This window comes from Fundulus heteroclitus, chromosome 1, assembly GCF_011125445.2.
Source record: "Fundulus heteroclitus isolate FHET01 chromosome 1, MU-UCD_Fhet_4.1, whole genome shotgun sequence".
In the NCBI taxonomy this organism is placed as follows: Eukaryota; Metazoa; Chordata; class Actinopteri; order Cyprinodontiformes; family Fundulidae; genus Fundulus; species Fundulus heteroclitus.
This window is the reverse complement of record NC_046361.1, coordinates 12418083-12432322: the sequence shown is the minus strand read 5'-3', so window position 1 is coordinate 12432322 and position 14240 is coordinate 12418083.

Here is a 14240-nt window from a genome sequence, read left to right as displayed (position 1 = left end):
AAACCTACATTGATACATTGTATTGCAGAGATCCGTCTAATATCTGCTTAATATTTAAGGATGAATGGACATTTACCCAATGTGGCTCTCTTATGCAATGGCTCCCTTCGTTTATTCCACTCATAAGTCTAACAAATAAAAGGAAATGACAGAAACTTTAATGGTTAAGGTTATTATTGGCACATCCTACAGCATCTCTCAAGTTCAAATGACGGAGTATCAGGATATTGATGCTGGAATCTATGGGCAATTTTTGAAGTATTTGAGCAATTGCAATCATACCTAAATTACCATATCTTTATTTAGAGTAAAGGACCTTCTGGATCTGTAACTAATAAAGGAAATGGTCCTTTATTGGTCAGAAGTCCTCTATAACGGCATCAGATAATATATTAATGCAGTTTAGGGAAGCATCAGAAGGGTTTTGAGTCTTTGTGATAAGCTTCTGTAAATCTGCTTCCACCCATCTCCCTTGTGGAGTTTCCCATGGTTTTGTTCTCGAGCCCATATTGTTCTCCATATACATGTTTCACTTTGACAACATTTTAAGAAAATATCACATTTTCGTTCATCGCCATGCAGAAGATGTTTAGATCTACATATATCTAAGCTTCAGTATTGCTTTATGCTTCAGTTGTTAGTACAGTCTCCCACCCAGGTCAAGCACATTCTAGTTACAAGTCAGAAAACCTGAGGGATTTGCACATTTTTGCAGAGGTAACTACTAGTAGTAATGCAAGTCAAAAACACATTTTTCTTCAATGTTCACAAACATAGGCTGGACTGTGTGTGCAACCTGTCTTATATTTACATACCAACCGTCAGAAGTGCAACTACATATCACTACGTTTTAAATATGTGGCCATATTAGATATTGAACACTGGGTTGTTTGGAGAGCTTTGACTTTCCAAGTCAGAATCTCTGGGTAGAGTTGTTATATTTATGGTTATATTTATCATAAATGGCTCTAAATCTTCTCGATGTTTTTTATGCAACACCTCTCATACAAATCTGGGTTACTTTTAATTGCAGTCTTTGTAAAATCATGTAAAACAAGCTTTTCTTTGTTCATGTAGAGCACTTTGATTTGTCTTGTTACTGAAATGTGCCATACAAATAAATCTGCCTGGCTTAAAGAACTTGAAATATGCATCGCAGTGAGGAAAACAGGCAGGATTAGCTTGCTACCTCGCCATTTACAATTTATCCTAGCCTTAACAGTACAAGCGAAAAACATTGTAATAGGAATCCGAACATGCTATTACAGTAAGGCAAGGCAAGTTTATTTATAAAGCCCTTTTCAGTAACAAGACGATTCAAAACTATTCACTCAGTAGAGGTATGCCCTCATAGGATACAGAAACTGAGTGAACTACTGATAAAACTTTCATGTTAAAACTATCATTGGTTAATTCACAAATAAGCTATGCAGGGTGTTATGGGGCAAGTAAGATTGATTTTGTGTTGAAAGGCCTAAATCCCACTTTGTAGAGGTTGTAGATGATTTTCTTTTCTTTTTTGATTGGGAACTTTGATGTTAGCCTCTGAGTTCAAAAGCCTCTGAGTTTCTATTTATCTAATTTCTTGAGATAAATAGAAATGGTTTGACAGAAAGAAGGCTGTTCATAAAATACTACGAAGTGTAAACGGCAACACTTGCCTCTTCATCAGCAGACTAAAAGACACTTTTAGCTTAACTGTTTAAAAGAAGCAGCTGAAGAAAAAAACATGCTTAAAATGCAAAAACCTTCCCAACATTGCAATAAAAAAAAAAAAATCTGTACACAACGAGTGGGGTGGCTCTCCATGTGGCACCTCCCATCTGATGCCTGCGACTCTCTGTTGAGCGGAGGTAGAGGACTGGACAGCGGTAATCAGTTGGATGAAAACCTGCAGACTGCAAAATCCTGATGAAACATGGTCGGCCACCTGCGTCCCAGAGACCCAGAAACGACAAACAGGGCTTTTAGAGACTTCATCACACTCAGGCGCTGGTGCTTTCACTAAAGCTCAACCTTGTGATGCAAAAACGGACCACACTGCACTGCAAGAAGGGAACTAAAAACAAGTACAATGTTCTTTAAATTAGTGTAGTTTTCCTTGATTTGAGCAAATAAATAAGACTATTTGCCAATGGAATGAGTATTTTTACCCCCAAAATGAGATAGATTAGATATCCTGCACTTGAAATAAGATGATGGAGATGTATTGTTCCTGTATTAAATGCAAACATCTTATTCTATTGGCAGGTAGTGTTACTTATCTGCTCAAATTAGGCAAAAATACACTCATTTCAAGAAAGTTTTACTTTCTTTTAGTTCCCTTTTTGCAGTGTGTTGATGGTTTGCATATCAAACTAAACAATACTGAGAGAATAATAAAGAAAAAACAAGTTCAACTTTTTTCCACAATATAATAAAAAACACACTTTAACATAGGGGAAATGGGTACAGTGATGATAAAAGCCCTTGAGAATGAAATTGCAGATAATTTGGTGACAGCTTTTGGCTTTAAGACCATTTAAAAACAACTAAACAGAGTATTCAATGATCGACAAAGAGGACATTCACAACAAACTAATGGTAAGCGTTTTTGTGACAACTGGCATATTCAGCCTTCCTGGATGTTGTATATTTTGGGCTCCTGAGGAGCAAAAAAAAAACAATCTGGTATATCGTGGAGGTTTACAGCAGACAAGATGATTAAATTGTACTTATTGATCTCCGTGTCCAGAGTGGAGGAAATTAAAATGGATTACAGGAACTAAGGTTACAGGTCATCCTATCTGAGTTTCAAAGGCCAACATCGACACCAATATTTTCGTTAATTTGGCTTTATTAAGAATATCCTACAACTCCAGCCTTTCAGATTTTGTTCAGATATCCATATTTTCTACAATAGGGAAAATATAGGAGAACAAAATCCCGAGTTAATGCTGAGATTAGGAGATGTTAAAAGACTGAAATTGGTTCTAAAAGGAAATTAGACGAGTTTACCTGTGCAGATGGGCTAAAATGTCAAATAATAAATTGCTTTGTTCCTGAGATCCAGAGACTCTTGCAATTTAAAGACCCCATAAACACCAAGGCAATTCTAACTTAAGCATAATCAGTGTTCAATTTCTGAGCAGCCCTCTATTTCCAGTTTATGGATGTTCTACTGACCTCTGCGCTGAGAAAAATGTCATAAAACAACATAGAAAAAGGCCACTCTGCTTTCTATCTAAGCAAGTACATTTGCAGAGAAGAGGAGGGGTGATGAGAAATCTCGTCTTCTATTGCTTTCTAACAGAGTTGCCAAATATATTAAAACACTGTAACAGGGGATATTGCTCATTGCCCAGGGGGGCACATCCTAGGGGTGCCACAGGTACTCAGAAATAAACTTTATGTGCCAATTGTTCTGTAAAGGGCTTTTAGTAAGTGGTTGCATCAGTCTTGTGCAAATTATAGACACTGAAAGAAAACATTAGCATAGGCTGTGCATGGATAATGAAGCTGAAGTTGGTATCATATAATTCAGTGCTAAATGAAAAAGCCGATTTACTCTTTTATAATAAAAATAAATTTCATTTGATAACAGCTATTTTTATAAAACACGTGATGTTAAACAGATCTTTGCTCTAGATTTTCTGGTTTTTGATGAGTGAACTTATTTATATATATTTTTACAGAACGGGCTTTGTTGGGGAGATGTGTGCGTTTAGTTGTGTGTGGCTCAGAAGATCAGAACGTATAGGTGAGAGCCGTGGCGGGCTTTGGAGGGAACGGATCTCGCCCAGGGCCCACCTTTATACCCACACATCATTTAGATGTTGATGACATCACAATATGGTCCAGCCCTGATGTTTAAAACGGGTAGCTAACCAAAACTCGACTTTCAAAGTGTTTGTTAGCATTTAGACGGAACATTTACGGTCGAAACATTAAACATTGGGAACATCGTTTTCTGCTGTAAGAAAAGACAAAGACCTGAAATAGCCATGGAGAAGATGGTTTGGTGGATTGCAGCTGTGTTTTTAAGTTTATGTAATTTTCGAGTGGTGCTCCCCCTACAGGGCTTTTTGAAAATAGCACTGTCGTAAATACTCGCTCCCCTCCGTGTGCCCCCCTCAGCTCCAGCACAGAGAGAGAGATGTGTGCATGCGGACGGATAGACCCGGCTCAACGTAAGCCCAGCATAACGGAGCCTGTGTGAGTCTATTTTTAGCCCTTGTTTATTTAGGAGAGGGAGGGGGACAAGAAGGAGACAGAGAGAGATGTATGTATGCAGTAGGATAGTGGGCGGAGTCACCGGCTCGCTGTCTGTAGCGCAGCGGGACCGGTGTAGGTACCAGATTGACTCGGGCTGCCAGATTGGCTCGGGTGCTACCCGATGACGTCTACATATGGCAACTCAACTCAAACAAACTAGATTATGCGCCCGCGGTCTCCATTTGTTACAAATCAATTTTATTTTGTTAATTTACGGTTATTTTCCTGTAAATTAGTCGAGGCATGAAAACTTTTAACATCATTTTGGAATACTTGTGTGGTAGTCTGACCATTTAATCGGTAATTTTGCAGGATCAAAGAAGTTACAACCTTAGAGAAATTTAATTCATCCAATTTTTTTTAAGTTGTGAAGGGAAACTAAACCATAAACTCATTTCATTTTTAATAAAAGTCAGCAGCCAAATTTAATTTTATCACGGCATTCATCACTGTAAAATCAATAACGTTCATTCCTCCTTTTTGTACTGATGTTGTTCTTTCTGATCACATGTTTTTTTATTATTCCAGATGAAATTGTGATGAATTTGATTATTTTTTTATTGTGGTATTTGGTACATTTAAGATATATGCTGGATAAATTAGTCTGGCTAGCCCTTCCATTTTTGTTAACAATATTCTTCCAAACATTGAGCCAATTGTCAAATATTTGCTGTTTTTTTATTTATTTGTAAAATGGCTTGAATATTTGTTCAAGCTTTTGAGAAAAAAGAAACCGCTAAATTAACTTAATAAAATTGATTCGTTACAAATGCAGACCGCGGGCTCTATGTAGTTTGTTTGAGTGGTGTTGCCATAAGGTGACGTCATCGGGAGGCGCAGGGACCATGGCGATTTTCTTCGTAAAATTGTCCGTTTACAAGCCGCAATCCCGCTCTCGAATAAAACCTACACCCCGCTATAATTACTTTAGTAAGTTGTCCAGACCAATTACAATATTTTGCGCAATTGAGCAAACGTTAAACCAACAATGTATAGTGACGTCATCAGAAGACGCAGGACCCGAGTCAATCTGGTACCTACACGGGTCTGTTTATAGCTCTTGTTCATAGTTGCTTATTTGTTGCCCAAATAAGAGACTTGACTTTCAAACACAAGCCCAATAAACTGTATCCTGGAACTCACGAAATTTACAAAAGACTTAAAAAAAAAAAAAAAAAAAAAAAAAGAGCCAGACGTCTCTTATAATAAGCAGACTTGATAACACTGCTATTGATGCGGATGGCCTTACATTGGGCTGCCGTAAAGCTGTTCGCCTGTGAGGACGAGAACAGAGTCATAATAAGGACTCACAGGAAGTTGCAAGTATGGTTTATTCGGCCAGAGACACTAGGGGCAGATGACTGACCCCCTCAGTCGTCTCTTAAACACTTTAAGAGACGTGAAGAGGAGAGGAGAAATGTTCATATCCTCTTCTAAGTCACAGGGACTTAGAAGAGGATATGTTAATTTAGAAAATGTTACTTAGTGTGGCTTTAATGCAAAACACATCAAACTAGTTCAAGCAAAGCATTGTATCACAGATCACAGGAGAAATTATAGAGAAATAACATTTCCTCACCTCATGAGCCCACCATGGTCCATCATATTATTGACCAGGCCTTTTGTACAGTATTCTGTTTGTCAGATTAAAAAGTTTATGCTTAAATCTTTCTTTTTCTGTTTTTTTTTTGTTTTGTTTTTAAAATCAGCTGGCAACAACATTAAAAAGTCCAGAATGGTTAGAGGGGCTGTGTTGTATTGTGAATATGGATGATGCATTAGGAAGTAATGAAGCGAAGCTGGGATTTTACAGCTGTAATCAAACATGTCGCGGTCGGTCTGAGGATGAGAATATGAATTTCTCTGCATCTGTGAAGATGGGTGCTCTGCTGTCTGCCACATTAGTAGGCAATGTAGAGGTTTCTCCCAAAGTAAGGAGCGTCATCTCACTTTACTGGCCTGGTGTGCTTTGAAGAAGCCGCCTAATGTTTCGAACCCTTCAACTAAAGAAAAAGGGGTAAAAATAATTTTTTTTTAGACTATTTGCTCTAAAATAACCTTTGTAAGCGGAGCAAAACGCAATGTTTCTTCCGATCATTGCTTTTGGCACTTGATCCTTTGCAGAAACAGGGAAAATAGGAGAGAATAAAGCGCTTCTGCTTGACTGGCTGTGATTATACAAAGACATTAGTCGGGTAAGAGAAGGTGAGTGAGGAAGAAAGCAGAAGTCAAGAAAGCGAGAGAATAAAACACATCGGGAAAAATGAAACGTTTGAGGCGGAAATGAACACAACAGAGGAGAACAGCCTGCATTAGAAAAACATGAAATATGAATAGGCCCTTGATGATATTCCCACTCTATCTGCCTGTCAGTAGGACTTCATTGATATTCAGCGGAGAGCTCCTCTTCCAGCAGCACATATCAAAAGGCTGTGTTATGATCAATAAACATGCCATGGGAATCAAAGCCTTTTTCTTTGATGGCATTGGTCATTTGCCCAGAAACTGTTTGGAAGCAGGAGCCGGGCTTTTGAAGGCAGGCTGGTATGAGTCACTGGTAGCATTTACAAGAGAGCAGGAAGAACCCCCCCACCAAAAAAAAATCAAAAAAAAAAAAAAATCAGATTTTTAACCTTTTGTGGGTCAGCTGAGCTGCTGATCCTCTTGTTGCCGTCTCAACAGCAGCGAAGGAGACGCCGGAGCGTCTCGCCTCTGCTTAGACAGCCTTGAAAAGAGCAGCTGTAAAAAAAAAAAAAAAAAAAGAGAGCTGGGATTGACTGTAAAAAGAAAATCTATATAAACAGCTTGCATCCGTCAACTTTTTGATTGATAATGCCGCAGTAACAACAAACTGTGTGACATTTCTAAAGGGATCCTGTGGGTTTAGGGACTGAATGAGCGTTTGAAACTGTTTGAAAGTGACGCACAAAACACATACATGAAAGAACTTTCAGGAAAGACGAAGCAGTGTTTATCCATCTATCCTGCATACGTGCAGAGAACTTTTTTTTAAGTAAAAATGATCCTCACATGTCAATATATTTATGAAATGAATCCAACGTGTTCTTGATCTTGGAGATAAATGGAAATAAATATTCTGTGCAGCGTTTGACATTTTACACCCTTGAGACTCAATCATATTTAGTATTATTTCTTTGTCTCTGATTGAAGCATCTAATAGTTGTCTGATGGCTGTGCCAGAGGGGCGTCAGACTTTCTGAGTTTTCCAAGCTTCCTGAAAGCCTTTTAAAGAGTTTTTGGACGTTTTTTGGTTCATTTCGCTGTTCAGTGCTAGCGCCCGAACACCACACCATATTCTGCATGGTGTGTTTCAAACATTAGGGGAAGTAGACAGATGGAGGAGCAAATAATGGTCTATCTACAGCAGCATGTTACAGTGTTAAAGTCCTGTTGGTGCGCTTTTCACAGTGAGTCTTTAATCGGCTAAAAGTGCTGGCTAACTGAATAATTAGTCAAATATTAATGAGTACATTTGGCCATCGGAATAAAACTGTAATAGATGCAATGCATAGACAAAAACGGCTCTATAATTTGTCAAAGTGTATGTCATTTATGGACTACAAAATGAATGTCTAAAGATTGAAATCATGCATTAAAGTGAACTTGAGATGATGATTCATGCTTTTGTCTTGACAGGAGTGGACTATTGTAATGGTTTGTTTACTTGTTTCAATAAGAAGAGGCTAGCTCGTCCTCAGGTTGTCCAAAACTGTGCTGTGAGGCTCTGCAGAGCCGCTCAATCAGAGCAAGTCGAGCAACCCTTGTTTTAAAGTGGCTACACTGGCTGCCAGTCAGGTATAAGCTTCATTTTAGAGTTTTATTCTTAAAGTCTTAGAGTTTGGACTCTGGATACAGCAGCTAAGGACATTTTTCTACCAAGAAGCTTTTAGGCAGATTTGACCTTTTTATTTCGCTATGCAAACATGACGGTATTGTGTTTTGTTTTCTCTGTAGTACATCGCTGCGTATTTTGTTGGGTTTACCCTTCCTGTATAGCACTTTGGGACACCCGTACTTCAAAATGTGTTGTACCAAAAAAAAAATTTTACTTGAAAATAAATTGAATGCGATATATGTTAAAATCCACATAGAATCAGTATTCCATTAAATAATTCCCGTTTCCTGTCCATACGCACATAGTTGAAATTGTCACTTTCTGCTCAAATAGATCTCGACATCTGATTGATTAATCTATAATCTAAATGATTATAAATGCTATTGGGAACTTTCATTTCTAATTAAGGACTTAATAAAGTTGTTATAATCATGAATTAATACATAAATTAACTCTAATGTATCTCTATCCATCTTATTTTGTATTATCACATATATAAATATTGATTATATAATGCCTTGGTGTATAGAATAAGCAAACCTTTTGCCCTTTACAGCACCAATGTGGAAATACACACCAGACATATTTACATTTTAATCCAAGGATGACATTTTTCTACATTGTAACATATTGGAGCCCTTGTGCCCTCCCTCCATCTCTTCGCATTTTCCTGCAAACAAAAAAAAAATAATATTAATGAAAACTGAATTCCCTCTTATTTCTTTCCGTTCACCTCTGAATCTCACTGAAGAGCTTCTGATGTCCATTTCAGGAAAGTCGATGAGTCTCAGTGGCTGCCTGCCTGCCTGCCTGCTCATCCCAATTCTATTAGCACTGAAGCCAAGCGTTGCACCAATTACTATCACTGTCACGGCACAACCCAAATAGCACAATTCTGGTCATAATAGTTAACACACACACACACACACACACACACACACACACACACACACACACACACACACACACACACACACAGTTGGTATGTAACTTGGCTAAGTGGGTGCTCCGTCGGCGTGCTGCAAACTGCCACCTGCTACCATCAGCCTACCTCTGTTCCAGGCAGGAATATAACAGCGCCTCAGGCTGCAGCATCGGACATTGGTCATTAATTGAGCTTAATCGCCTCATTGTTTAACAGCCTGAGACCGACCTAATGGCTGTGCCAAACCCAAGATCACTAAACACCTGGCTGCAATCAACCTGAAGCCAGGATATTTTCAGTAGGAGAGAGAGAGGTTCGGAAACGGGTCACTGACTCTCCCCTGCTGGGTCCATGCGAGATGAGACATGTCAGCTTTTAATGAGATTGAGACCAGACTAAACTTCAGTGTTTTAAAACTTTAATAAAGCACCTAATGGATCTTCAGCGAGTGTGTACATTAAACGCCTTACTTGCAGTTTGCAGAGGGTTTACAGGGGCATCTCAATAAATTACAACATTGTGGAACTCAACTGAAAACGTTAAACTCATAGTTATATGGATACCCGGCGCACAAAGTAATATACGTATTTCGAGATTTCCGGCTTGCTAAAAATACATGTCCATTCACAGCACTGTATATACAGTCAGTACTTGGCTGAAGCTCCTTTTGCATGTATTCCTGAATCAATGCAGCCTGTAGCTCTGCTGATGTGTTAGCGACACTCAGGCTGCTTTAATACCGGCTCTCAGCTCATCTACCTCATTGGCTCTCCTGTCTCTCACCTTCCTCTTGACAAAACTCCACAAATTCTCTGCGGGGTTTGGGTGACGTTTATTGGCCAATAGAGCGCAGTGATACTAAGATCATTAGAGCAGGTATTTGTACCATTGGCTGTGCGGGCAGGTGTCAGGTCCAACTAAAACATGAAATCAGCATCTCCATAAAGCTTGTCAGGAGGTGGGAAGCATTAAGTGCTCCAAATCTTTCTGGTAGATGGCTGTACTGCCAACGGCAGCAGATGACATGGTCCACAAACGTCACTGACTGGGGAGACTTCAGGAAAAAAGGTGTAATTATGAGCCTCTCCCCCCTTTCTCCTCGTTTTGTGCTTTGCTTTACAATCCTCTCAAGGCTACGGTACAGTCCTGCTCCTTCTGAATTTAACTATCACACTTTTTCTTTTCGCTCAACTTTCCATCACAACGCATGCACAGTTCTCTGCGATCATTCCGCTTCCTTACCTGTGAGCTTTTGTGGCTTACCCTAACTGTACGCAGAACAACTGTGAGGTCAGCGATTTTCTCCGTCATTCTGCAGGCAAACATTTAGTTATTAAAAATCCCCCTTTTTTTTTCTTGTTTTGAAGTAAGCTGCTGGAAGTTGCTTCATGTTAAAAGGCATTTTTTTTTTGTTTTTACTTCAACCAGTAACCACATGCTTGCTCAGCATGAGGGATTGCTGCAAAGCGAACGACTCGAGGCAATCAGCTGGGTTCATCGCGCAGACATACTTTTACCAATTGATATAATAAACTAAACTGGACTGCAGTGTTTTAGAGCTAGGACCGAATAGGAAAATACATGATTAACTTTGAATGTGTTTGTATAGACTGAACATTTGTTGTGAATTTATAAATGATGAATAATAAAATAAATAATAATCTATTAGCTATATCTATCTTTTTCTATTAGCTGTAACCCAGAAATGCTTGAAATATATCACACTTTGTGTAAAATCTACATCATTTATTGGTTTCACTTTTTTGAATCAAGCTACAGAAATGAATAAACTGTTAGACGATGTTCTCATTTATTCAGACGCACCTGTTTGTTTCAGCACATGAGCTGGGTTTCTGATTAAGAGCAGAAACTGTATGCGACCTCGGATTTACAGGAATAGAAAGGTGCGCGAACTCGAGCAAAACTCCAATTAGCTCCGCTGCGAGAGCCAGGATTTCTAACTTGTTTGCACACACGTACTGCGTAATCACACCTTCACTCTGTCAGCCGACCAGCCACTGATTCCGGGGGCCGAAGTCAGATTGGGTGGAAGGATATGCGGACGTACAGTGAGGCCATGCATGCGATCAGGTGGAGGGGGTCTGCAGGGTTATCTGGTGGACGACTGCCCACCCTTTGTGTTTCAAATCCGGGGGAATCTGTTTGCCATTGTGGCTCCCCGCTTGTTCACCAGCCAGAGAGCTGAGAGAGGGGATTTCACTTCCACAGAGCCTTTGACTAGCAGGCTTTTTATTCATAATCGTCCTCTCTGGGTTCCTCTCCTGCTCTTTTATCCCCTCTGTCTCTCCCTCCGCTTTGTTCGGGGATGCGCTGCACAGTCAGCCCCGGCCAGCTATAGCATAATCTGTGAGTGACGGAGGGGAGCGATCCAGTTCTGCACTGTGATTTTAGGTTTTTTTACGGGTGTCACGCGTCTTCTGCAGGGCGCAGGCGGCTCGTTATAGTTTACGCAGGCATTTCTAGCGTCACGGTGTCCCATTTAGTCCCAAACGGAAATAGGATGCGTTTGCGCTGAAAAAAGAAGTTCTTTTCTTTTTTTTTCCCCTCTCCTTTTTTTTTTTTGTTGAAACAAAATCCAGTTTTCTCCTGTTATTATTACTGGAAGAAGTGTCTCTCCCCAAACCGTCAGCGAGGTGAAGCCTCTGAAACAGCATGTAGGGTGTCAGACATCAGACAGGTCTCAGCTGTAACCGGCGCTAATGAGGTTCTCTTGGATGAATTGTGGGTGTTTCAAGGCAGAGCGGTGCGTGCGGGTCCGGTGTGGGAGAAAAGCACCGTGAGACGCCGCTACATAGGACACTCAATTCAAGCAAGCTTCTAATTTGATCCAGCCCTGCGATTTCAAGCTACGAACAGTGTTTGAATAATTTCCGCTGCTGCTTGTTGCTACAGTCAGTTGCTAGAAAATCTAAACGGATAGCTGTTTTTGGAGCCGGGTCTCTGCAAAGAATAAGTCGCTGTAAAGAAAGATTGCCTCTTAATGCCAAATTTCATCACCTCATACATATTTGGAAAGACTTTGATGGAGGCTGAAGGGAACTGGGAGAACATGCAAATCTAATATTAATGCTGAATATTGCAATGACAACATCAGCTGCAATTAACTCGGGTTTTCCCTCAATCTTCTCTTTCTGTTTTGTCATGCCTCCATAACCTTTAAGTCCCTGATACCTTTATCAAATCTGAACAACTAAGGCAGTGAGAGTTCGTCCAATGAGCCAGATATATTATTATTGACATGCATTGCACTAGAAGCATCCTAAATATTGCATCCAGGCATTCATTTGCGATTGGGATGTTTGATTGTGCTTCTATATAGTGTGCAGCTCTAGTTCTGATGTCATTTGCTGTAGGCTGGCTTTCCTATCATTTTACACTGTATGTTATTATGTCTTGTAGCGGAGGATCCAAATGCAGGCAGAAGGCAGGCGGCATAATAGCTGTGGTAAAAATTAGCTTTAATGAGGCCCAAAAGGGTTACAGAGACAAGTCCAAGGTGTGCGATCAAAAATCAAAATAAATGCCAAGGAGCACAGGGCGCACCGGGGAAACAAACAGATGCAAACAAACAGAAAGCAGTAGGTGGATCTGAAAATGGCCGAGAGGAAACGTGGGTACAAAAAAAAAAAAAAAAAATACAGGCGAGAGGATTGCTGGAACGAGGAAGCGGTGAGTGACTTGTGGCCAAGAGGCATATGGTAACATCAGAGTATGAAGAGATCCACGGCTCAGGTGGGACAATCTATTAGCAGATAGGATATCCACATTTATACACTCCACAAATCTGGCCTTCATTGATGGCTGGCAGGTAGAATTACTGAAATCATACAGAGTCCTGCTTGCTGGCACAGCAAATGTGTAAAAAGTGCTTTGGTTGGAAGAGACCAGAATAGACCTGTCTGACCTACATGCAGAACGCTTTGTGTGGAGTGAGACACTACGCATCAGCCCAAACGCACCATGCAGCTGTAACAGCAGTGAACGGTGACTCCAGGAAGCCCTCCAGGCTGCGTGCACGCCACACTTTTCAGATCTTACTCGTAAACCCTTTTGCACACCGCGTATCATTTTTCCTTACCCTTCACCACAAAGCGCTGCTTTTGTGCCGGTCAACTAAAAACACTGCACTCTAAATTTCAGATGCCGTGTTCTTCTTTTCCGCCTGTGACCTGAAAGCCGAAAGGTCACGCCAAACGGTATATTTGCCGTTTTTGGATCTCACGCGGGCTGCAGAGGCAAAAATAAACGTTGACCAACCTCTACAAGTCAGGTAGTGTTCCTGAAAAGATTTTTATAGAATACCTTCAACGTAAAGTTTATTTTATTGAAGCTAGTGTCCAACCAGTTGTTCATTTCCGTACTCCTTTTCTAGTCACTTTCATGCTGCTCATCAAAATGTGAAGGCACAACAGCGCCGTGGCTGCGTACTGGGGTTTGATTGATGCAGAGAGGAAGCAGCGAAATCTAAAAGCTAAAAATATGAGCAGACTTTACTACAGCAGCCTTGTAGGTCTCAGACATGTGTGGAATAATCAGGGGTGAGTAATGCGGAAAAAAGCCTCTCAGGGGACGACAGGTTATAAAACAAACGGAGCTTCCTGATGGTTTTGTTGTATTACTGCAGAAGCGTGTGCGCGCCACGCATTTAATACCAGTCCCACGCTGCGCTCTCTCGTCTCTCTGCTCCACTTCCTGCCGCTTTGCTCTGTGGTCTGTCGCAGGGCCCGGAAGAGAGGATGAGGATGTAAAGGGAGGTGGCACGCCGGGTCCCTCCTGGAATTTAGAGAGACGTAACACGAATCGGTGCACGGTGTTACGGAGAGAAAGAGGTTAAACACCACGGATAACTACAGGGAAGCCGGCTCAGTTACTGCTCCGAGGAGTAACAACAATATTTATAGAATGACACTATTTCAGGGGGGATATGTGAATACTTTATGTGCCATCTGCATACTATGATTTCTGAAGATTAAGTAAACAAGTAACAGCGAACCACAGATGGCCTACAAGCTAAAGGCACGATGCATTCAGCAAAACAAATCTAAAGATGTGCTGATTGTGGTAGTTGGAAAATAAGCAAGAGCAGAAAAGCAGGGGATTTTAAAACGAGTCATATCAAATGTACAGGTTTGGTAACATATCCTGAGCTTAAGCTTTCTTCAGTTTTAGTTACCAAATATCCAC